At 43.7% G+C, this 1,157-nt stretch overlaps 1 protein-coding gene across 1 annotated transcript in view; it reads left to right on the top strand.

Moving 5' to 3' along the window:
* The window catches only part of LOC106012266 (A disintegrin and metalloproteinase with thrombospondin motifs 7-like), an 8,086-nt gene that overhangs the window by 2,175 nt on the left and 4,754 nt on the right, over nucleotides 1–1,157 (top strand). The window lies entirely within an intron of this gene.

The following is a 1,157-nucleotide window of genomic DNA, read 5'->3' as shown; positions in this document are numbered from 1 at the left end:
AGCAGCAGCAGCAGCAGCAGCGTTTCTCACCCTGTACCAGAGTATAATATGCCACCATTCATTGTTCATTGTTTCAGGAAGCAGCATCCCTGTACATGTATTCCGGATATGTCCGTTGATGCTCCGTTGCTCTCTTCAAAATGTCGCCGAGGGTCTTAACACACTGATTGTGATAGAGCATGTCTGGTTGAACCTTCTTCTGTTCTTTCCTACAAGGATGCCAGATTTCCCGCTTCCTTTTTGTTTTGTATTCCCAAAAGCATCATCCTCTCCACGGGAGTACTGGCCTCTGCCTCCCTATCTTCCTCCTCAATCAGCGGGAGAGAGAGACATTTCAAGATTTTGACCCTATTCGGATGAACCGTGTTGTCAACTGAGGTGGTCCCACCAGCCAGTCTGTAGGCTTTTTCATTTCCCTTAACGCCTGCATGGCCTGGGCAGAAAATCTATGTGAGCCATCGTATACGCTTTGCTTAGGTCAGTTGAATCCATTCTGTTCTTAGGAAACTTTTTCTATCCTTCTGAGGGAACACCATGAATCAGCGATGAGAACAGCATAGGATCTGTTGGGTCATCCAATTAAGTGCTTTCGTGATGGCTTCAATTTCCATTCACATACTTGATGTAGCCCTGCTGCAGGCTCCAGATGCACTTTGGATGATTTTGTTTGTTTGCGAATTCAACAAATCCCCGTCCACCTCGCTGACCATCTCTTTCTACTGACCCATCTGTATAAATTACAGGATCCCCTGGTTTTGAGTTTGTGTCAACAATCTCGTTGATATCACTTTGGTTGATGGAGGAAGCCGCAACATTTCTTCTGTCTCTGCCCATGCTTCTTTTGACATTCAAAATAAGCCACCAACAAGACCCTAAGTCTCTGTCTGCGTCCAGCTAGATTCTATCACATCTCCTTTATGTCTGAATCTTAGTAGGCCTACTTAGTCCCTCGTATCTTAATGCCACCCTTTCTTCCTCTTTCCTTGTGGGTTCCATCTTAAGTTTTTAAGGCTTAATCCGTAATGTTTGTTTTTGTTTTTCAAAGTGTGTGCAATCCACTTCTATTTTCTTCCTTGATTTCGACATCCATACACATTATGTTTGGAGTGTAAAAACTGTGGATGGCTGGTTAAATAAAATACATGTAGCAGTTCTCA

Source organism: Aplysia californica, unplaced genomic scaffold (genome assembly GCF_000002075.1).
Source record: "Aplysia californica isolate F4 #8 unplaced genomic scaffold, AplCal3.0 scaffold00308, whole genome shotgun sequence".
NCBI lineage: Eukaryota > Metazoa > Mollusca > Gastropoda > Aplysiida > Aplysiidae > Aplysia > Aplysia californica.
The sequence above is the reverse complement of the archived record's forward strand: the minus strand, read 5'-3'. Positions and strand labels throughout refer to the sequence as shown.